Genomic DNA, 24,368 nt, shown 5'->3' with positions numbered 1-24,368 from the left:
GTTTTCAGTTTCCCTGTTTTCCAGCCCAGCTGTTCACCCCCCCCCCATCCTCCAGTTTGCTTTGTTTTAAATCCTCTAAAGATTAGTAATGATGGTCTTAATTGTCTTCTGAGGAACAGACTAATGCAGGCAATCAAAACATAACATATACTAACAACAAATCCTGGCAATACGTTTATAAATGAAAATCAGAGACTTGAGCGTGAAATAAGTTGCCTTAGCATGGCCAAGATTCAAACTTGACAACAACGGTCCTACCCTAACTATTACTCTATACTCTGTTAAACACAAAGTGTTTCCTTCCCTCCTGAACTATTTCTCTAAACAACCCCTGAACCTGCAGAAAATGTCCCAGCAGAACCAGAAGGTCCTCTCTGCTAGGTTAATGTTTTTGTCAATACACGGACAGAAAAACTGTGAACTTGAAATGCTGTGGAGAGAGGTGTGACCTCTGACAGGTCCTCCTGGCAGAGATCATTGAGCAGGGAGAGCGGGAGATAGGTGTGGGGGAGGATGAATCTAGGACCAGTTTCCCAGTCCATCAGGGTGGACGAAAAGTTGTTCCCTCTGGGCATTCCCCTGCCTTCTTCCTGCTACCTTTAGTGCTAGTGAGTCACAGAACCAGGTTATGGTGGTTCAGGGGAGGTGAAGGCCACAGCTGTGGGGACAAGAACCAGAACTAATAGCAGACACAGGTGTCTATACCATGTTCTCTCCCTAAGGCTCTTCAGCATGTTTGCCTAAGCCTGCACAGCTAACTACCACAGTCAAAGCTAAATGGCTGTACCCTCCATCCTGCAATGCCTATGAAGCCTCGACATGGCTCACCTTCTCTGAACTTGCAAACCGAAATTTTTCATTACACTTGGGAGGAGAGCTGGATGTATAATCCAGGCTGGCCTACAATTCTCTATATGGCCTAGGCTACTCTTGAACCTAGAAAATCTTTCTGTCTCAGCCTGCCCCAGCCTGTCCCAGCCTGCCCGGTACAGGGATGGGTCCAGGAATGACCATGTCTAGTTTGTCAACTCTGCTATATTTTCTTTAAACAAAACCTCAAATGCCCAGTTTTTCAATGCACTTGCCTTGAGCTTTAGAACTCACGTGGTCATCCAGTCCTACCACATACCTCCCTCCACTCAGGGGTGGCATGTACCAGACTCGGGGTAATTAGGAAGGATTTCTCCTTCCAAAGGAGCGACAGGAACATCTGGCTGTGAAAGCACTGGCCGTGCCTCTGGATAGGACTGGGTGTTTCTGTTCTTAAGGTCTTTCCTGCCTGGAGTTAAGAAAGCTGCATCTGCCTGTGCAAGAGCTGGGGTTCTGGTGCCTACTGGATTCAAAAGCAATGCTGGGTCCTTGAAATCCAGGACCTCTACCTCTCCCACAGGTGGCCCCTGTCTGATTTGACGGACCAAAGAAGCCGATTCTGTTTCCCGGTAGGATGGCCAATTACCAGGTGCTGGGTGTAGCAAAGGAGAAGCGTGATCAGAATCTGGAGACGTGGTGCCAACATTCACAAAGCTGAAATTACCCTTTGATTTGAAAGACACATCAATACATCCATTCTGCTGTGGCCTTCCAGGGCCTCCCCTGGTTCAATTGGTGGGTATTCTACATCCTCTCCATTCTCATTGTGATAATTGCAACTGTCCTCAGTACAGATCTCCAGGGCTGCAGCATGGTGGAAGGAGTGCTCCAGCGCTGAGGAGCAGGCTGTGGAATGGTCACCTCTGACCGTGGCTGGCCAGACATTGTCCAGGGCCAGCCTGCTGCTGATGTGAAAAGCCCACGCCCCAGGAATCCCCAGGTTGCTTACTCTAAGAACAGAGGAAAGAGTGGATTGTAACCAGTCCATTCATCCTCCTTCAGCATTCATATTGAAATCAAAAGACTTTAACGATCAAAGCCAAACTTTCCATGCTATGTCAAACAGAAGCAAAGCTTCTAAGTAACTGAGATAAATACCATACAGGAACTTTGTTATAAGCTGCCTTTAGTCTGTCATTGTGTATGGAACACTAAGCCATCAGGTTATATGTCTGCTCCAGAAGCCCAAATCAAATATTCTGTCAAAAGCCTGGCTGTCTTGAGAGCAAACATGGAATGCAAGAATATTTTATGCTTTCTCGACGTGAATGAAAACTTAAATCGGACTCAAGCTTATTTAAGCTTAAAATTCCTAAAACACTTAAATAGTACTGATTTCTACAAGCCGTGCTTACACCAGTGCTTATCAGTCTTCACTGTGCTCTGCAAGATAGGGGTGGTAGCTCTGCTAGATCTTAGTGAGGAAAGAGTTGGTTTTGAGAGGTTAGCTAATCTTGAGATCATACAGCCAAAAGTTGGCAAACCCACGGCAAGAATTTCATGCTAACAAGAAACTTTGTCTTACAAACATCTCTGTGTACTCTGATTCACATGGACTAATGTATTAATGACAGAGGATGATAGATGTATCAGTACGTTTTAATGACCAAGTCTAAAACAATTTTTGAGCAAAAGTTCAACATGGGTAAGATACAAATGTATTAATCAAAATGAGGCTCAGTATTTGGGAACAGTTCTTCATTTTCTCTGTAGAGTAGACCATGAACCCCTGTTAGTTCCCAAGAATCTCTTTTCTCAGAGGAGTCTCATCAGATAGTCCCAGCTATCCTGAAACTCGAGATCTTCTGTGGGGATGTGGCACTACTCTTGCCAGCTCAGTCACCTACTATCTCAGTGTCAATGGTACGCTTGCTGTGAAGAGGACAGCCATGTGAGAGATGACTCCTAACCGTAAGAGAAAGCTCGGATTAGGAAGGCTCTGGAAGGCTGAAGGAACGCCCATTCAGAGCCTGCCCCACATGTGGCCCATATATACACACAATGAACTAGATTAGATGGATGAAACAAAGAAGTGGAGGCTGACAGGAACTGGATGTAGATCTCTCCTGAGAGACACAGCCAGAATATGGCAAATGCATAGGTGAATGCCAGCAGCAAACCACTGAACCGAGAACAGGACCACCCCATTGAAGGAATCAGAAAAAGGACTGAAAGAGCTTGAAGGGGCTTGAGACCCCATATGAACAACAATGCCAACCAACCAGAGCTTCAGGTGACTAAGTCATTACCCAAAGACTGACCCTAGGCTCTAACTGCATAGGTAACAATGAATAGCCTAGTAAGGGCACCAGTGGAAGGGGAAGCCCTTCATTTTGCCGAGACTGAACCTCCAGTGAACATGATTGTTGGGGGGAGGGCGGTAATGGGGGGAGGGTGGGGAGGTGGACACCCATATAGAGTGGGAGGGGAAAGGTGTTAGGGGGATGTTGGCTTGGAAACCAGGAAAGGTAATGACAATTGAAATGTAAATAAAAGTACCCAATTTAATAAAGATGGAGAAAAAAAATGACTCTGGAAAATGGGACCTAGCCAATGATATCAATCCTGTGTTTGCATGAAGTACCAAAGCTCAAATTATCCCAGACAATGTAATTTCCTCAAAAGTCAACAATCAAGAATAAGAGGGAATGGCTAAAAAGAAGTATTAAGATCCACTGAATCATATAACGAGATCTTTGTTCACTGGGGCAAGAATTCATCATTCTAGTCTCGGTTTCTACTGCAATAATGAAGAGAGTTGAGGTTTTCTTCAGTTCTCTATCTCTCTCTCATTCTGTGCACTGTCCACTAGCCACTACTTGTACCCAAGTGTATTCACGATACTCTGCTGTACTGGCTGGATTTTGTCACCCTGACACAGACTTGAGAAGAGATTGCCTCAATCACACATGCCTGAAGGCAAGTCTCGGGGAGGGGTGTTTTCTTGGTTAATGATTGGTGGGAGTAAGAGCAGTTCACTATGGGTGATACCACCCTAGGGTACCATCTCTGGTTGTGTAAGAAATCAGGCTGAGTAAGACAGAGGAACCAAGCCAATATTAATGTTCCTCCATGGCTTCTGCTCCAGTTCCTACCTCCTTCTAGGTTCCTGTCTTGCTTTAGTTCCTGCCGTGGCTCCCCTAATGCACTGTGTGACCCAGGACAGTAAACCAAATAGACCCTCTCCTCCCCATTCAGGTCAGTGTTCGTCCCTTCTGTGATTTGTTATATTCAATTGCTAAGGTTTCTTTTCATTTTTTGAGACACAGTCTCATGTAGCTGATGATAACCTTGAGCTTCTCTTCCTCCTGCCTACACCTCCCAAACACTGGGATACCAGGTGTGATACTAAACCCTGTTTGTGTGGCACCAAGGTCAAAACTCTGGGCTTTGTGTCCGGAAGGCAATGTTCTACCAGCAGAGCTTCAACTCTTGCCCTCAGTTGGTGCTTATAGAAATTAGGGTTGCAAATAAAACACACCACAGAAGACAAAACTCCAGGCTGAAAAAATGACTTAGCAGGGAAAGCCACTTACCTACAAGACCTTAGAGCAAACCCAGAATCCACGTGGTAGGGGGAGAGCACAAACTCTGACAAACTGGATTCCGACCCAGACATCTCCCCAACAGCTGCCTCCAACCCCCAACTCCCACACAGTAATGTAATTATAAAAACTGAAACCAATCAGTAAGAAGAGACCCTGGAGCCCCAGCCCATCCCACAGCAGGGTATTGCAGCTGGGAAACCTCTTGAGTTTGGAAGTGGACAGCTTCAAAGCTTCAAAGAGAAGGAAAATACAAATCATGCAAGAGTGGAGCTAAATAAATGCCTTCTAATGAGACATAAATCAATATCCTGGTGTTTGCCACAGTGCCTGGTGGGAATCTAAACAGTTAATTTACCCTCTACACTGAGGTCATTTATGAATGCTCACAGATAGAATTTGTCTCCTAGAAAGAAAAACTGTATCACAAAACAGAACAGCCATGCTGGCCTGCCTGGGACTAATCCCTTCCCAGGAACTACTCTCTTCCCTACCTGAATATGCATATGTTTCAGAAGAGGCCTGCAAACATGAATAATGTATGACCTCTGTTGGAGGAAGAGATTCCAGGACTAGGAAAATGTTCTTCTCCTTGGAGGGGTACAGCAAAGCATGCAGAAGGAGCTAGGACCATGATCCTGAGCTACTTTAGTTTACAAATGTTGTCCTCAATGCTGGGCATGTGTGATGCAGTGTTTCAACCCTTAAGACAACGATACTGACAGAATCTGGAGGAAAGAAGGCTAGGAGACAGTGTTAAGTATGCAAACACTGAATGGGAGGCAAAGCCCACACTGAAAGGGGAGGTAGCAGAGTTGTCACTCAGAGTAGTGGTAGGATAATTCTGACTTGCATTTTATGTTATTCCATTGTCTGTAGTTTGTCTCATTTTATTAAGCGTGAGGCACACCAAATTTGTCAATCACTCTGGTCAAGTCTCACGCTGCTCCTTTCTGGCACACGCCTGTGTCTTAAAAATTGTAGTATTTCAAGCATTCAGCCCTCCTTCCAAGGGGCTCTAGGTACAACCTGGGGAGAGAGAGTCTTTAAGCTAGAGGGTAAGAGGTTAGAGGAGAAAGGATAGAGGCCAACTGCTAAGTCTGTTCTAGAGTCTAGACTACACAGACTAGGGTGAGATGGAGACCAAGACCCAGTACGGATCACAGAACAGGAGGCGACACTTGTATGTAGAACCCTTGGAAATAAGGCTGAGTGCTTGAAATACTATGATTTTTAAAGGCAGAGCCCCTGGAAACCAACAGAATCTGGGAAGGACCAAGAATCACAGAGTATTAGAATGAGAATTGGTACCTGCATATCCATAAGAAGCTGCTGTGCGTGTGCATGTGTCTGTGCCTGTGTGTGTGTGCAAAAAGCATGTGAGGAGAAAGTTGTGTTTCCCTACTAGAGCCATAAAGGCCTTCATACACGTGCTCACACACACATGCATGCACATGCATGCACGCGCACATGCGCGTGCACACACACACACACACACACACACACACACACACACACACAAACACTGTCATCCATTCACTCCGGTTCTTCACTGTCTCCTTTGATGCTTTCCAGAAATATCAAAATTGCAGGAGAAGGGCAGAGTGAGCTGTAACCGGAGTGACTGATAAAATGAACCAAAATACAAACAACCAGGTAACATGAAATCCAAGTAAGAAACACCCTATCTACTCTGCATAAGAGATCACCCCTGTATCCATACTTCAGAGCTGTATTGACTATGGCTCGGCCATTTGACTCTGACATAAGCACCTTTCATAATTTCGGTAAGACTATTGGTAAAACTGGGAAGATAGTTATACTTACTGCCTATAAGTTGAGAGAGTTTTAATTAAGATAATATCTGCAAGGGTTTTATCACAATGCTCTGCAGATAAAGTGATCGGTAAATTTTTGCTCTGTCACTCTCTCTGCCCATGATCTAGTTTGACTGAGAAGCAACTATGGGAAGCCACAAAGTAACTACTGTGGGCTAAGCTAGTATTGCAAAATTCAAAGACAAAAGAGCCCACCTGAAGTCAATCGTCTTATAGGAGCACCAACTGGACAGACACCTGCAGAATAGCCTATTGCAGCACTAGCAGAATAACCCACTGGGGAGACTAAGAAATGGATTTGTCTCTGGCAACGCTGTGGGTAAACCAGTCAGCATGATTTCTGGTGATGGTGCCAAAAGAAACCTGAGACGACTAAAAGCCTCATCTTCCTCCCCCCTCCATTATAGTACTCATAATTTAATCCTTAATAATACCTGTTTGAAAGACTGAATCATGATGCCTCCTCTCCAGAAAAGCGTCCACTGAGGCAGTTAGTTATGACTGGATATTTTTATGTAGCCCCAAGAACAATGTTTTTCACAGCAAGCCCCAGTAGTTCTGCAAAAACATATAATCACTGCTGGTTCTGGTTTCCATGCCTGACAGAGAGTGCAGGAAAAAGAAAGAATCTTTTAAATCTTGGGCAGCCTGAAGCTCCAGAGGTCCAGCTTAGCTCTTGGTTTTCAACCAGCGCCTTTCTTAGAAGCCACCAAAGGTTATTATCAAATGGTTTCTGGCCACTAGAGATAGTGTCCCTCCTAAATGTCCTTCCAGTGCATAGCACAGTCACACACTCCACATTACTCCCTGGTAGAGATTCTTCACCGACTGCTCACTGTTAGTCAGGCTGAAATACAGGGCTTTTCTCTTCACATCATCTGCTTCCCCTTGGCAGAATCCCACCTTAGCAGGAAGCTGCAGCTGGACACTGTAGGATTCTTTGGGGTGAGTTCCAAAAACTGAAGACCATTGGGAGGATAGAGAAAGAGGGCATAGGAATCACATTCATCGGATGCCAGAACGGCCTGGAAAGTGTTCAGCTGTGGACAAAAAGGTATTGCAGACACCCTTAAACAATGAAATAAACAAAAGAAGAAAATCAGAACACAGGTAAGGTGTTACAACAAGGGGGCGGAGGCCAGATCCTTTTTAGGATTTTTCCATGTTGGTTTGAACATAATCTCCTTTAGAATCCCCTCTTCAAATTACAAATATAGTTTTGTAAACCATGTGTTATTTTTTTTAATCTTTTCTACCAATTTAGATCAATAGCTAAATAATGCATAAATGAAACACTGGTTTAAAATCTTTAGGATTGCAGGGAAGAGGATGAAGAAGAACTAACTAACACTAAGGATATTTGAAAAAGCCATATGAAGGGCCATAGAGACGGACAGTTAAGGGCACAGGCTGCTCTTCCAGAGGTCCTGGGTTCAATTCCCAGCACCTACTCGCCCATGGTAACTCACCCCTGCTTGTAACTTCAGTTCCAGGACTTCTGACAGCCTCACACAGACATACAAGTAGGTAAAACGTCCACGAACATTAAAATACAAAAGCCGTATGAAAAGCTACTTGCCAACTTACAACGAACGTTACAAGGTGGGTAATTCTCCTTCCATTGGCTACAAGTTCTCAAAAAGTCCAGAGCTAGATGTAGGACACCTTGCTCTCAAGTTGTTGGTCGAGGATGTCACAGAGATGATACCAGAGTTGTCAATTCTCATTGCTCAGGGCTACCCATCAGAATGTGATGGTAAGATCCTATAGCTGATGACACCACACAAGTAGGTCAAAGAACTTGAAGAAATCACACAAACCTGCCTGCACAGTACTTAGCAGGAAGCTTCCACCCCTGCTAGCTACCCTTTATGATTCTAGAAGATGCTATGTAGACTATTCTCACTCCACTGTGACTACTCAGGGCTACATAACAAAAGCCCTGGCAAGATGTACTCATGGGTATGCCATAAATGGCAGAAATGTAATGAGGATCACTAATCATTTTCTGGGTGGAATTAAGGTCTGCACTACAAGAGGAAACTTTTGCCTGGCATTGTAAATCTGGTCAGGAAACCATGGCAGAGAGGCTCATAAGCCCTGGGAGTGAACCATAACTACTATTTTCTTAAATGGATATATAGTATCAAACTCTACCAGTTACAAGCTCATAGATTAACACAGCTCTCGGTGGTCATTGGGAGAGCATCTTCATACAGTGGATGGTAGGTAATACACATTCATGACTAGTCCGAGTATTGAGAATGAACTCTCTGTGGAGAGCTCAGCCACAGAAGCTCCCACCGTATCAAGTTCCCTCAAGGCTCAGGGAATATTGGAAAGAAAAGAGGTGGAAAGAGTTTAAGAGCCAAAGGTCGGAAGGAGTTGGATCAAAACAATGACATGTTCTCATATGGTCGTTGAGCTCACAAACTCAGTGCAGTTGGTGTCCAGCAGAAGAGCAAACCACTCAACATTCCAGCACGGATGTGGTAGGGCACTGAAGCCCCTGCCTGCAGCTGAGAAGATTCTGTCACTTGAGAACTGCTGGGGGAGGGTTTCTTTAGGGGTATGACCCCTAGTGAGTGGACCACGCTGCAGTGGTGGCCCCTCACTCATGAGTAGGCTTCGCTGTATTCAAGGGATTATTAGAACAAATACAGGGGGTGAAGTGGATATACTGAAAAATACTGTATCAATGTATGAAATTCTCAACAAATAACATTAAAACAGTGTATTTAAAAGTGTTAAGGTTGTAAAGCTACTCCAGTCCAAACTCTTTTGAGAGTTCTGGACAAGGAACAAAATTGACTTGCTCATTCCTATTCCCTCAGTTTTTATTTTGTGTCTGAATGGCATTCACATCCATATATCATATTAGCACCCATGCATGCACCCACCCATGCATCCATCCATCTATGCATCCATCCATCCATGCATCCAGGAAGCCATGCATCCATCCATCTAGGCATCCATCTATCCATCCATGCATCCAACATCCATGCATCCATCCATCCATGCATCCAACATCCATGCATCCATCCATCCATGCATCCAACATCCATGCATCCATCCATCTATGCATCCATCTATCCATCCATCCATCTATGCATCCATCTATCCATCCATCCATCAATGCATCCATCCAGCATGCATCCAGCAAGCCATGCATTCATCCATCTATGCATGCACCCATCCATCCATTTGTGCATCCAGCCAGCATGCATCCAGCCAGCCAGCCATGCATCCATCCATCCATCCATGAATCCAACATCCGTGCATCCAGCAAGACATGCATGCATCCATCTATGCATCCACCCATTGCATACTGCAGGCAACAGTCAGTCAGGAAGCAGCTGATCAAAAGGCATCCTTACTTATTTCACAGCCGAACTCCCTTTCCTTTTCAATCTCTTTACAATACGAGTTATCTTGTCACATTGCCAATGAAGAAAGAGACCCAGGGGCTTGCTTAAAGTCAGGCAATGATTAATGATGGAAGCCAGCCAGACCCAACAGCTCATCCCCTGCAATAGACAGTCATCTGAACTCTACCAAACAAGCCATTCCAGGACACCTGCTCTGACCCAATCGCCCTTCCCAGGCTCAGCTCCACTAAGCCCTCTACACAGTGTTTAAGGGTCCCCACTCCTACTAAGTGCTTTGATGCTGTGTCCATATTTCCCTGCACCAAGAAAATCCTAACCAGCAAGCACTGCCTCCTGGGGGTCGAGGACTGTGATACCATGCGGAACCCCTTCCATCCTTCAGCACCCACTATGTTGGTTTTCCAGTATGTCTTTGGCTCCTGTTGGTTGTCTTGTTTGGCTTTGGCCTCCACTCACTAACCCATCTGAATATTAATTCATCGGGGTTGGGTACCCGCTAAACCACATTATGTTTGATGCTGCAGTCAGGACAAAGCCAAAAAACTATGCCCCAGGAGCCTGAATTATAGGAGAGAGAAACAGCCAGGACTGGAGTTTTAGGAGAGTGACTGGGGACAGGCATGGTGGCAGAGGCCACAGAAAAAGGAGAGTGTCCAGGACATCAGAGTGGGGTTGGGTAGCATCACGGTGGCAGTCAATGAATGAAGATAAACACTGTGGGAGCCAAAGCAGACCTAGATGAGAGTTGGAGTCTGAATTAACACCAGGGTGACTGTGGAATTACTCCCTGATATTTCATTTACTGAGTTTCAAAGGGACCTTTTCTGCCATTACCACCTTCTTCCACCAAAGAATTAGTTAAGGGATGCTCCACTGTCTTAGACTCTGTAGTTGGCTTCTCTCACTAGATCATATATGCTTTACAATTTAATAGGGAACTGGGGAGACATTTCTCTTACAAATACTCGCTTTATAAAGACGGTGGATGACAAGAAGGAAAAGAAATCACTTACTGGTATCATTACCTCTTCATTTTGCTAAACAAGACAAACTGACACAGCAAGAACCTCAAAACTGAATACAAGGAACGAATGTGTCCTTTTGTTTTTTTTGCCTTGTTCTAGAACATCTCAAATGTTACTTTTACCTTTCTGACACGTAATGCTAAAGTACAGCTTTGAGGTTTGGATAATAAGTCAAAGAAATGCAGATATTAATATGGTTTCAAATAAAAAAAACTCTGTAGCTTCTCTGTATTCTCTAAATGGAAGAGTCTGCTTACCTTCCTTGTTTTTCAAAAAAAAGTTCATGAATTCAGTCCCCACATTCTACATTTGTTGTAGCTGTAGTCCTCAAGTATGTCATCTGCAGGGCTTGACCCTATCCAGAAAGGTCAAACCCTCTAAGTTTCCAACTCAGGTACACGAAGAACATGCATCATCCATCATCAGTCAGGGTAGGGCCAGAGGCTGCAAAAGCTTTATTTCAGTCACAACAAAGTTCAAGTAGGAGATAAAAAGCTGAACTAATAATCCCATCCTTAAATAACCAACTGTGGAGGCTCCTGGTATGGTGGCCACAATCAACTTCACAAGATAAGGGAGAACCAAGGTTCTAAATTTACAGAAATTCCATATGATAAGGGCTATCTACATGTGGAGATCAGAAGGCAGTGGGGAGGAGGTCTGGGAAGAAGTGAGGAGGCTGTGATGGGAGAGCCCGACTTTTAACCTGGAGATCTGCACATGTAGTGCCTTATTTGCTCTATCTTTTCTGTGTCACCTTTTGGCAAAGCACTCACTTCAGATGGCAAGTTTTTAATTTCCTCATCCCCACTAAAAGAGGCAAATAACAGAGGAGAAACCAACAAAAACTTCCTTTTAGTATAGTTTATGATCCCAAAGTACACTCTGAAAGAGTTGAGCTGCTTGAAATCTGCCACACATGAACCCCTTGTCAGGGCTACAGACTTCCACACAGAATCGCTAAGAAGCCACTTCATAGGCTCTGAAGAGCCCCTCCTTAGAGACACCCTCTGTCTGACTCTTTTCCAAAGGGAAAGGCCCTCACATTCCCAGAGACAAGTTTTCCAAGAGTCCTCCACACCGGTTCTGAAGGTAAGCCCTCAGTTGCACTGCCAAAACCTGTACAAGAGTCATGGCCTCCCAATCTCCCCAAAGAGAAAGAGAGAGTGCCAGCTAGGAGAGGAGCTCTCCACAGGGTGGGGAGCAGTACAAAGAGGATCAGGTCAGAGTTGCCCAGCTGCAAGGTCTCCAGTTTCCTGTTCAGACAGAAAACCAGAAGGCTTCTTAAACATACCATCCAACAAGGGTAAAACATCAACCAGCAGAATGACATCTTTACAACAAGGGATTTGTCTATTCAGCCTTACCAAAATGATACCAAAATAAGAAATGAGGTGATTCCTTCCTGGGGGACAAAGTTCAATGCTCAGTCTTCTTTAAGGACACATTCTATGGAGGTGTAAGGCCACTGTTTCTGGCCTCCGATGTTTGGTGTGAACACCAACCACCACTTTGTATGTTACTTTTTCCCCATTCCCATGGGGACACTGATGTGCTTGGGGTATTCCAAATTCACCCCTGTACTGCAGAGTTAAGAGAATGCCTAATGCTTTCACGATGGCATAGTGTATCCTCCTTCATATGTAGTCTTCAAGGACACCTAAGCAGTTTTCTTCAACCCATTTTCATATATCTAGTTATTCTCTATCCTCTCTGTCTTCACTGACATGTGGTAAATTACACACGTACCATTTCTGTGGACTCTAGCTTCAAAAATTAAAAGCTCCAACTAAATCCAAAGTTCTTGATCAACAACTGTCACCTCTGCACCAACTCAACACCCACCATTCTATGTTAAAGCATCCAGGGAGCAGCTGTGAAGCATACTATTAGCTGTCAATCTGACGCTATTTACAACCATCCAGGAAACAGTCAGCAGGCATATTTCTGATAAAGTATCTTGATTAGATTAATTAAGGAGGGAAGACCCACCCTAAATGTAGACACCACCATTCCCTGGGCTCAGGCTTGCACTGCATACAAAGAAGAAAGAAAGCTTAGAAACAACACCCATCTTTCTCTGCTTCCTGGCTACAGATACCATGTTTCCATCCTTTTCTGAAGCAACTTCCACGCTCCCATCCCTCTCCCAGGATGCAGCCAAGACTAGGGCAAGCTCTACTACCACTCACACTCGGTTCCCATTCCTGTGGTCCTTCCAACCCAAATGAAATTCCTCGTCAACAAAAACCTTCGACATACTATCTAACTCAGTTCTAGATAACACCCTCTTCCCCAGTGAGAACACAACAGCCTTCCCCTGACACCAAAAACACACAGAGCAACAACAACAACAACAACCACAACCACAACAAAACAACAAAAAACGGTACCATTCATTACTCAGATCTTCCGGCCATAACCTCTTTGCTCTATGAAGTGACAGTTTAAGAAATCTCAGATTAACTAAATGAACAAACACTTTATTTGTCCATTTTTGTAATGCAGTTGCACCATGCCATTCTAGCATGCCAGGTAGAACACTCTGTCACACCCAATTTGAACATCCTGGAGGGAATGAAGAGAGCAGAAACATTTCACGCTGTAAAGGTATTATTCATCTGATGTCATTTCCAGTGACTACTATTAATATTACTATAACGGATGTAAGAAAACTATGTAGAGATCACAGAATCTTCCAGGCAAAGGAGATTGTTGTGTGCCAAAATCTACCTCAAAAATAAAAAAAAAAAATCTATCAAAGCAAGAGTTCAATCCCACGGTCTTCAAAGTATTCAGAAGAGCCTTCCACAGGAGTAATTGAAAACATATCTTGTGCTCAAAACCTCATCGAATGGAACAAGTCCTGAAGCCCATTCACCCTATGGCAATATCTGAAGAACAATATGGATGTTTGGAAAAGTTAAAAAACAAGAAAGCTACAGAAATTTCCCCACCAAATTCCCCTACAAAAAGATAAGAAAAACAAAGGGGAAAAAACCCAAAACAGTAATTTGGAAAACCCTCCACTTAAAAAGTACTTACAGAGAGGGCCAGAGAAGGCTCGAAAGGTAAATAAATCCCTTGCCTTCAAATCCGAGTTCAGTTCCAGGAACCCATGTAAAAGGAGAGAACTGGTACCGGGAGGATTTCCTCCCAGTCTCTGCATGTGCACCCCGCTACGTGCACACATAAATCATACAAAACCATATACCATACATGTCCTACACACATACCATACACACACCCCACATATATATCATGCACACACAAGTGGCCTCAATGCAGTATGCACATACCATACAAACACCACACACTCACACACAACATGCACACACCATATGCATATAAACACACCATACAGACACACACAAGCACACACATTATGCACATACACACATCATACACATAAACCATACACAGACACACACATCACACACACACATATACAAACACACACATAATGCACAAATGCAGACATAAATACACATCATGAACATGCAGACACACAATTTCATATACAGCATTAACATAGATTATTTACATACACACTCACCATACATAGACATACATATTCACATGTAGCACGTAAATATATATGTACACATACATGTACACACACAGAGAGAATAAAATGAAATAAAACAACCAAGTCCTTACATAAAGGAGTTCTACCACAATATCGTTACATGGCAGGAACAACACATCGCCTTGGTTAATTCTCATGACAACCCTAAAAAGTCAGCACTACCATGTCAATCTACAGCTTAGAAAATGAAGACTGAGGGACTGTGTCTTCCAAGACCACTGCTGCAAGTGTTTTCTGCCTTGTTCCTGACTTCACAAGTACCTGGAAGGTGTAATGAAAGAATTACTGTGCCTATGGGTGTTGCTCATTCATGAAGGACATACTTAGCTAACCTTCCTGAGGACTTGTGTTCAAGTCCCAGAACTGCAAAATTGAAGGAAGAGCTGGGAAAATGGTTCAGTGTGTCACCTGAGTTTGATCCCTAGAATACACACTGAACAAAAACAGTCATGGTGTCTGTCAGTCCCAGATCTGTAGTCCCATAGGAAGGAAGGCAGCTTCGTGAGCTTCATCATCCAGCAATCAATCCTGGCTTAGCTGCTGAGTACTGGGTCAGAAGGAGGTGTGCCTGAACATGATTTGAAAGGGAGCTGGATAGAGTGCTCAGCAGGTTAAAGGCACTTACTTCGGAAGCCTGATGACCAGAGCTCAATTCCCAGACCCCATGAAGGAGGATTAGCAGAGAGCTGACTCTGAATTTGTGTTGTGACTACCACAGTGTCAAAGCATGCACACGTACACAGAACAAATAAATAATTTTTAAAATGTGGATAGTGCCTAAGGAAGGACACTCAAAGTTCTTCTCTGGTCTGCACACACGTGCATCTCCACACAAATGTGAGCAATGCATGAATGTCTGTGTGTGCCTGCACATGCGCACACATTCACAGACACACACAGAGACACAGGTACCGCATGCACGGACACCAAAAGGAAACTGTCAAAGACAGTTTCTAATGAAAGGTTGCTAATGAAATGAGAATCCTAAGTAGTAAACTCATCTCTCTCGGGTTGTAACCTTCATGTCAAATAAACACTAAAACACTGGGGACCCACCGCAGCCTCAAGACCCCGGAGCCTCAGTGCAAATGCTTCTTGCTCTAATTTTTGTTTGTTTGTTTGTTTGTTTGTTTGTTTTTTCTGTTGCAAGAGGCTAGCTAATTTTCCTTGGGAGCAGCAGAACATAATTTCAAAGTGAGGTTGTCATCAGAAGCATCCTTCACAGCAACTTCACTCCAGTTCACACTTCCTTTGAATATGGCTCCAAGAACTATCCTAGCACCAAAGCCGCAATGAACACTAAAATGCTAACCTTATTTATTAGATGTCTTCAGAAAAAGTGCAGCGATTGTTACTGTAACTACTTATATGATTCGTGTACAGGAAATGGGTCTTGCATGGAAAGTGTAAGAAAGGGGAAAAGTATGTCTTCTAAGGTGACTTTGCCTCACTTAAGGCAGATTTGGAAATTATTTTCTCTTCTGTGATATAAACAGTAATTACTGTGCTTATCCTGTGGGACTGTGTCGAGAAGACAGTATAAAACACTCCTGCAAGAAGGTAAGGAGAGGGGGGCAGAGGGATGGCTCCCTGGTTGAGATCATTGGCTCTTCTTCCAGAGGACCCATGTTCATTTCCCAGCACTCACATGACAGCTCACAACTGTAGGTAATCCGGTCCAGGGTATTCCACGGGCACTGCATGCAACAGTATGTAGGCATATGACTCATGTGCATAAACACAATTTTAAAAATTTAAAGAGAAGTCTGATGGTGTGAACAAACAGACTATTTAACAGTTGTCTAAGTAGTTTGCCCTTCGAACCTTACTAACTAAGGTCACCAGAAAGACTGTGGCTCAGCTAGTAGAGTGCCTGGTCAGCCTGCACTCTCAGTTCCATTCCCATCAAGTGGGTAGGGTGTGATGCTGCACACCCACTATCTCAGCACAGGTCAGTCAGGTCAAAAGGATCAGAGATTCAAGATCATCCTCCATTATGAGGTTTGAGGCCAACCTGAGATGCATGGGGTGGGGGGATCAAAAGCAAAACAAAAGGAACAACATAAACGTCAGACTCCCCACTTCAAATCGTTCAAGGCTGCCTACTTCCAGGAACCAATTGCAGTCCTCAGAGGGGACAACATTTCTACACTTGAGTGCTCCTGCATCAGATCCCAACACCCTGCTCTTCTGAAAGACACTGTGCCTGCCATGCCCCTAGTACATTAACCTCCAGCGCAGAGGCTGAAACATGCTCTGCCTTCTATCCTGGAGAAATTGCTTACTCACTGAAACCTACACAAATGGAATCCCTGAATCAAGATGGGTTAGGAGGAAGCTCTAGCTGGAGAGTCTACCATATTACCCCAACAAAAGGTTATCAGTGGTGTTCCTACACAATGTAAGAGAGGCCATTCAGAGTAAGAGCATTCTGCTTAGAGACTATGTCTATTTCAGTGCCGATATAAGGAAAATGTGTAATAGTAGTTTCTGAATGAACAAATATCGACTATGTTCAGATAGAGATTATATATGATATATATGACTCTGCATATATAACCCTAACCCTAACCCCTTACTCCTAACCCTAAACCCTAGCTCCTAACCCTAACTCTGTGACATAGATTTTTTTAACATTACAGGAGAAGCTGGGAAGGCAGCACACCCTATGAAGTGCTTGCTATGCGTGCATGAAGTCCTGATTTGAATGGCAGCACCCAGATCAAAAGCAGGTCGTGGCAGCACACTTGTAATCTCTGCTCTGGAGAGAAAAACAAGCAGATCCCTAGGGCTCACTGGCCAGCAAGCCTATCGTAAATGGGGAGCCCCAGGTCCCAGAGAGACCCTGAATAAAAAGACAAGATGACTCCCACGCAAAGACATTTAAAGTTGACCTCTGGTTCACACATGCATATGCACACATGCATATGCACACATGTGCATGCACACCCACACACTCACTCATAAATTAAAAATTTAAAAAAGACTGTAAGAAAATAGAAATATTAGAATTGGCAACCTAGTTTCTTGTATTAGAAAAGTTTATTTTTTTCCACTATAAGCTTGTTATACATGATATTAGATAAACGTTTTAAAAAGAATGTATGAATGAATGACTGAGCGAATGAAACCTAACAGTGGGGCCTGTCTTCTCTAGCCCTCTAGCTGGCTGGCCTGCACCAAGGAAGCAGTGTTTGAGTTGAAGGTATTCTGTTGAACTGTAATTGAGATGTCAAAGCCAAGGCATTACAAGGCTAGTAAGTAAACAAAACTGGATGTTAACCTGTCAAGTAAGAAACTGTAGCTTCAAACAATTTCTCCATCTCTGCTGGTGCAGGCTTTAGGAAAACATGTCTCTTCCCTTAATTTCACAGAACAAACTCAGGAACAATGGGCAAGCTCTTAGGGAAAACATCACTTCTGTAGCTCAGAGGCACTAGGGAAGTTAAAGCAAACACAGATTTGCTCCAGGTCTATGGCATTTTACACCCAGGTGGAATTTCACAAGAGGACTCTGTCTCTACCTACACCAGGAATGAGGCCATTTACCCTCACCCACCCATACCCGCTTCACATGTTGCCAAGACCAAAGCCAGAGCAGAGTTGGTGTTTTCTCCAGGGAGACTGCAAAGCAGGCTCCTGCAGACTGAAGTATGTAAACTGTTACAAAGGCAATGTGGAGAAAGCTACAGGGAACTTACTAAGAAGTTCATGGCACGCTTGCTCACTCTCCTGTGATGTCAGCTCAGGCTGTGCAGTGTTTTGACACTTTAAAAAGTGTTGGCTTTGAAGAGGTGGCTCAGCTCCTTGTAGTCCTTTCAGCATGCTAGCTCAAATCTCTGTATCCATTGTCAGTCAAGCAGTTCACAACTGTCTGGATGTAACAACTCCAGCTTCAGGGGGCCCAAGCCCTCTTCTGGCCCTACCAACACAAGCAGACAAAGAGAAAGACACACACACACACACACACACACACACACACACACACACACACACACACGAATAAAATATAAGCCTTATAAGGCATTTTATAGTATTGATTATAGTAAAAATGTCACGGGAGCAACCTTAATGACCACTAGGAAGGGTGAGATTTTATAAGGTTGTAATAAATGTTACAGAAATACACTGACCAGAGCATACTAAACAGCAGAACAAGCAAGTGAAACAGTAATATGGGCACTGTGGACCCACTGTTGTCAACGGCAACAATATTAAAGAAATAAATAGAAATGTACACACGAACCTACAGGATATTTTTGGTTTCTCCAGACAAGGTTTCTCTGTATTCTGTCCTGGAACTCACTTTGTAGACCAGGCTCGCCTAGAACTCACAGATATCTGTTTGCCTTTCTGACTCTGTTGGGATTGAAGGTGAGTGACACCACACCCAGCTCATACAAAAAAAAAAAAGTTGTTCCTTTTTAAATTTCCCAAATATTTAATTTTTTGATGAATATATCATTAGAACTATTTGTGTATTTATAGGTGATTCCAGAAAAAAACAAAACAAAACAAAAAACTGTATAGTGCCTTAAGTTCCCTCAGGGTTTTTGGTATCTGCACCTTACTCCCTCATTTTACTAAGCGATTTTCTTAGTGTTGAGGAGCAGAATCAAGGGAATGCTTCTTAGCCAATGTCTTAGTTTCCTTTTCAAGCCCAACCCTTCTGTTTATGCAGCTGCAGGGTACACCTCTGCTTACCTCTCCAGACCATGCAGCCCCAACCAAGCCTGTCCTCCTCCTAGGCGCCCACTTGCTCCCAGGTGGCCAGGAAGAAGTGGGTAGTGGGGAAGCCTGTGCACAGGTAGCCAGCAGCCAGACTCAGCACAGCTCAGGATGTGTCCTCCATACAGGGTCCGGCCACAGTTGTGACTCGAGTGGATGTCAGCCAGGAATGGGGCGATGGCTGGGAAGTCAGTAGGAAAATCATCAACGACATATTAACTCTCCCTGGGTAAGTCCTGGGTGGAGATGATCCCATTGGTGCCCACCTACAATAAGACCACAGGGCGGTGAGACAGTTCAGCAGGTAAGGGCACTCTGCTGTCAAACCTGATGACTTGAGTTTTAGGACCCGACAGAAGGTGGGATTAAAAAAAAAACTGTTTGTGAAAAGAAAATTATATGAATTCTAGGTTTAGAAATATAAAATTAGGGGTTGGGGATTTAGCTCAGTGGTAGAGCGCTTGCCTAGGAAGCACATAGGCCCTGGGTTCGGTCCCCAGCTCCGAAAAAAAAAAGAACAACAAAAAAAAAGAAATATAAAATTAAAAGAGTTAGCCCCAAAAGCCACAAACTCAGGGCTAAGCCCTGCCGCCAGGAATAACAGGCCATAAAGATAAAGAAAAGGAATGCAAAACCCAGCTCAGGCTATGGAGGACTGAGCCATAAACCATCCAAAGACATCCCCCCAGCTTACTCAGAGTCATACTTTAACCAGATGTCCTCCAGACCTTGATAAGCCCCTACTTGTGCTTTTCAGCCATTGTGTCCTGCAGAGAGCATTCCAGGAAACCGGGCAGCCCAAGCCTAACCAGAGGTGTTTCAAATACAGATGCTTCATCAATTTTGACAAACTTTTAAAAATAATGAGGACCTGAAGACCCTACCCTTCTCCTGATTTAGTAGCTCTGTTCCAGGAACCAGGGGGCCATAAAACCTTCTGGCGTCCCCTTATCTCCTGGAGCCATAAAACAATCTTGTAACTTGTGGTGCATTCCCCTTTGACATCCCCCATCCCCTGGTGCTCACAGCCTCTGCCTTTAAATACTCTTTTTCCCAGCCTCTCGGGCCTACACCTCTGTCTCCTGTGCGGGTTACGTGTCGGCCCGGAGATCTCTGTAATAGGCCTCCGTAATAAACCTCGCCTTTGCTTATTACATCCAAAATGGTCTCTCTGTGTCTGGGGTCCGCGATTTCCCAAGACTTGAGTAAGGGTCTCTCTGCATGGGATTTTTCAGTTGTTCTCTGCTCTTCACACGCATGAGGTAGCACGTGAATCCCACCCCACATAAACATTTTTAAAAGGGCAAAACGGTGGTCGCTCAAACTGGTGGTGGACAACCACCAGTCGAACGCACCTACGGTCCAAGTTCTACTTGAGTCAAGAAGACACCCTCCTCTTGGCAGGTTGAGACACATCCAGGGTAACAAACTCAACTTTGGCGACAGTGATCAAGTGCACTGCGACTCACAGGTGCGGCCACTCTTGAACCCGTTCATCTTTCTCCACCACTGCACACCTTGAGCGCCATGTCCTTAATTAGATTGCTATGCCTGCGTGCACAGCCTTCCACCGCCCCTAAACGCAAACCGCACTAGCTGCCTCAATTTCATCTTCCTGCCTGGGAAGTCGAAGTAGAGGGGGACGGTTCCAGCTCGCCCTTGAAATGATCCTTATTCCTCCACAGTACGGATCAAGAAGCTGCTAAGTCTGGTCCCCAGCGGCGGTGACAGTTAAACATGGAGGTTAGTTGCTCAGCACCCTGGGAAGAAACTACAACCCCACACCAAGCCTCCCACTTCTGCGAGCTGAACTTACGTAGAGGTTGCTGAACTGGACACCGTAGAAGCTACTTCTACGTACTGCTAGCTTCACAGCCGCGGAGCTTTCAACGTCGCCCTCCCGCAGCAGCCGGTCTCCCCACGACTCCCCCGTAAGGAAAGAGCTCTTCAGGATGCAGAGCCCCGGCTCGTGACAGCAGCATCAGCACCAGGAGCAGCGATAGCGGTGATGGCGGTGCCAGCCGCCTGGCTGTCCCGTCCCAAGACATGCTCACCCCTCCCTGGCTCTGCCCTCCATACCTTGAGTCTCTGAAGGCCACTGTGCCCGCCAGACACAAACTTGGACCTTTGGTCTGAAATGCGAGCCTAAACACCACGCTGATTGGCTAAAGCTCTCGGCCACTGACCAACCAAGACTCTGAGAAAGTTTGCCAGCGGCCACTACAACTGGCTCTCAATAGGTTTTCTAAGACTGCTGTAGTTTGGTGGAGCAGCCAGCCTGGGAAGGTGAGACTGTTGGCCAGATCTGGTCTGGGCTGTCCCAACTACTCCTGGGCTACCCACAACTCTCCAGTATGGGTTATGACGTTGTAGGAGGTGACCTCATGAGCTGGAGGGACACTCAGCGTGCTGGCAGCTGGAGGCTGTAAGCAACTGTGCACTCTAGGTTGACAGAGCGAGGGAGAGTAATTAGATTACACACTGGAGTTTTCTCCCTGCCCTGGCATCCCGGGTACCCCTCCTGCAAGAGGCCAGGCCTTCTGATAAAGATTCAAAGGAGCTTTGTCTCTATCCCAGAACTGATCCGCTCCACCCACATTTCCTGCTGAGAAGCATGCCTTTGTGAAAGGCTGACTCCCAAACTCTATCCCCAATCACTGGCTAACCTTTGGGAGGACACTGCCACCCTCTGAATGTCCTCCCCAGCTATTTACCTTCCCTGGGGCAAACCACCCCAGCGCAGACTGTGAATCTCACTTTGTTGTGACACCATTCTATTGGAGCCTGGAGTGAAGCTGTCTGGCACCAGGGCAGGACAACTGAGTGTTTTCTCCCAAAGTAAAGGAACTGCCCTAGCAGGAGGCTACAGAGTCCATAATCCCAGTTGCCCTGTAGGGCTGGAAACCTCACAACCTGGAAAGCAGCTGGACCTGTGTTGGGGAACCCCCTCCACCATAAACATCCCCTCTGCTCTAAGTCTCAGGAGCCAGATTAGGTTTTATTACCATTTCATTATCAGGAGCGTGAAATTTCCCACATACAGCCAGTTTTCTCTCAGCTAGGCCCACCCCCCACGGGCTCCTTAGAAGGAAAAGTAGTTTTTAAAAAAAGCCTTAGAGATACTTTAAAGAACTCCCAAAACCAGCTTTCTCGTTGTGTTTATTCCTAGCCATGTAATTCTTAATTATTTATGTTATTTAATATATTTCTTTATTATTTGGCTCCAAGGGGCCAAACGCTAAAATCCTTGAAGATACTAGACTGACAGACTCCGAATTAAGAAAACAGAAAAGGCCCTAAGCAGTTTGTCCCCAAAAGCTGGAGAGAGCTATGTTTTCTCCCTCAGAAAACAAACTGAAGCTTGCACTTTTTTTTTCTCATTTGCCCCCCTGTGACCAAGTATTTACATTTTGCTGAGGACAAAATGGTGTCTCAGAGGCAGGAGGCTATTTGACTTGTCCAAAGTCACTTTATTTACTCTTCCACCCACAAGACATTCTGCCTCTGGCTCACCATCCCTCCATTCTGCATAACAATAGCTCTGACATTGACTGGAGGTCTAGCCTACAAATTAGAGGCAAACCAAAATACAAGATGGAATCCCCACAGCTTGATTTCCTAGTGTTTGTTCTCTTTCTTGTATAAATGCCCATCCTCCCATGCACTCCTACTCTCCAACAACACATCCCTGCCGACCTGAGAAGGGTCGGCAAGCTTGTGAATTCTGACCAACAGAATGGGGCCATAGTGTTCAGAATTCACTTCAATGGCCTTTCTGTTGAAAGAGCGTACCCCAAAACGGGGAGCCGCGTCTCTCGCTCCGATCGCGGGGTGGGGTGCCCCCAGGAATCACGAGTAGCCATTCTTGATGTAACAGCAAGAGGTAGCTTTTATTAACGAGATCCCGGGTCTTAGCGGGATCCCGGATCGACACGTATCTCACACAGGAGACAGAGGAATCGACCCCGAGCTTCCAAACTCAGGGGTTTATATAGGGGAGGTAAGGGGCATTCGCGCCGTTACACATGATTGGTCAATTCAAAAGTGCATGGTTACTTTCGGCGCGAAAGGACATCAGCAAGGAGTATGTGTTATCTAGCAGCTCGGCAGGCAGGTAGGGTGGCTCATCTCACTCAGGGGGGTGAAGGAAGGGGAGGGGGTGGCTACAGATGGTCAGTGTCCTTGGGGCTGATAGCTGGTTTGGCAAGTCCTATCTCTGGCTCTCCCTCAGGCATGTCCCGCCCTGCACATCCGGACTCTGACAATGAGTAACCTTTATGAAACTCTAGTTCTACATTCCCCACTTTTTTTGTGAGTAGTTCAAATCTTGGAACTACATGATAGGCTCAGCATCTAGGGGCTCCTCACCTCGCACAGCCTGATATTGTTGTCTTAACATGAGGATTCTAATCTGGACACTATCTAACCCTATGCACCAAGGTCAAGACTAGCTTTTAGAACTTCTAAGCTTATATAGACTGTGATCCCTGAGGTACAGTCCCAAGAAGTGTTAAGAGTACTAACATATGCAATGTTACATCATTTGTAATGGAAATCAAGCCTATATCCCACACCTATCTTGATAGAACCCAGGACAAACATGACTGAATTTCCCTCTAGGTCCCAGCTCTCAGCCCTAACAGCTAGTACGCTGCTGGTGAGGGCTGAGAATTGACAGCTGTCAGGGTGGTCAGCAGCACCAGGTATGGTCCTTTCCAGTGAGGCTCGAATGTCTGGGCTCAGTGTAGCTGCAACCTGGAACTAATGGGATGTCTCAGGGGTCTCCGGGGCATAGGCTGCTGTCAGCTGTGAGCAGATTTCTTTCTGTATCACCTGTAGGTCTTTTAGCCTGGCACACAAATAATTATTACTATGGAACTATGACATGTTGGTTCAGTAACATCATCTAATACAGTCAGGGGAGCTGAGGCCCCATATAAGATCTCAAAGGGGGTAAGGCTGAATCTGGAAGGGGTATTTCTTGCTCTGAAGAGAGCAAGAGGGAAGGAGTGTCACCCAGTCTCCGCCAGTCTCCATGGTCAATTTAATCTGGTCAGGGTCTCTTTTAAAATTTTATTATTTACTCTACCTGTCCTGAACTTTGAGGTCTGTAGATACAATGTAATTTCCAATTGACCGATAAATACTTGGCCACACCCTGGCTTACCTTGGCAACGAAAGTAGGGTCTTTGTCTGACCAGATTACCTTGGGCATTCCAAATCGGGGGAAGATTTCTTCCAGTATCTTCTTGATGATTGCAGAGGCCATCTCTCATTTGGTGAGGAAAGCTTCTATCTATTCCTGAAAAAGTATCTACAAGCACTAGGAGACACTTGTGGTTATATTTTTCTGGTTTTATCTCAGTGAAGTTCACTTCGACTTT

General features: G+C 45.0%; 2 pseudogenes across 1 annotated transcript; both read right to left on the bottom strand.

Moving 5' to 3' along the window:
- Positions 1-24,368, bottom strand: part of LOC148006397 (polyubiquitin-B-like) — a 674,037-nt pseudogene that overhangs the window by 602,628 nt on the left and 47,041 nt on the right.
- On the bottom strand, positions 641-21,069 carry LOC147995351 (nidogen-2-like; annotated as a pseudogene). The gene is made up of 4 exons (XR_015685021.1): positions 20,801-21,069; positions 19,013-19,250; positions 7,157-7,293; positions 641-1,820 (listed from the first exon to the last, which is right to left on the bottom strand). The product of XR_015685021.1 is annotated as a nidogen-2-like, transcript variant X2 (transcript).

The sequence above is a fragment of the Rattus norvegicus genome, chromosome 3, assembly GCF_021556685.1.
Source record: "Rattus norvegicus strain SHRSP/BbbUtx chromosome 3, alternate assembly SHRSP_T2T, whole genome shotgun sequence".
NCBI classification, from domain to species: domain Eukaryota; kingdom Metazoa; phylum Chordata; class Mammalia; order Rodentia; family Muridae; genus Rattus; species Rattus norvegicus.
Note: the sequence above shows the minus strand (reverse complement) of the source record. Positions and strands in the feature narration are given on the sequence as shown.